The sequence below is a fragment of the Pteropus alecto genome, unplaced genomic scaffold (assembly GCF_000325575.1).
Source record: "Pteropus alecto unplaced genomic scaffold, ASM32557v1 scaffold77, whole genome shotgun sequence".
Taxonomy (NCBI): domain Eukaryota; kingdom Metazoa; phylum Chordata; class Mammalia; order Chiroptera; family Pteropodidae; genus Pteropus; species Pteropus alecto.
In genome coordinates, this window is record NW_006440820.1 from 1,032,287 (window position 1) to 1,032,816 (window position 530).

Genomic DNA, 530 nt, shown 5'->3' on the forward strand with positions numbered 1-530 from the left:
CCTAGAAGGGGTCTGCCCTAATCCGCCAACAATTAAACAAGCCAGAAGGCATTTTTTTAACCTACACAAAGAAACTAGTAGGCAGAGAATTAGGTACCAGTTTAAGCCAGTCACTCGCACCTGAGCAACGAAGACCCCAAAGACCTTCAACTCACCTGAGCCTCATTATACCATCATTATAATATGATGCATATGCCCAGAAGTTCATTAATATCATTATAACAGACTGAATTCTAGGAACAAATATGCGCAGAAAGCAAAATGATCAGTCACTGAGTCCTGTCAATATTAGTTGTCAATCAAGGAAACCCACCCCTCTAAGAAAAGTAACCACCCACAGCAGAAAGGGATAAAAACCCCGAAGACTTTGTTCCTAGGCCTTTTGAGCCACTCTTCTCTTGCTCAGGCTCGCTTCCACATCTGGAAGTATACTTTCCTTTCTAATAAAACTTTTCTTTTCTACTGTATTTCAGTGTCTTGCTCAATTCTTTGTTCGAGACATCAAGAACTTGGACAATGCTCTGGGATAG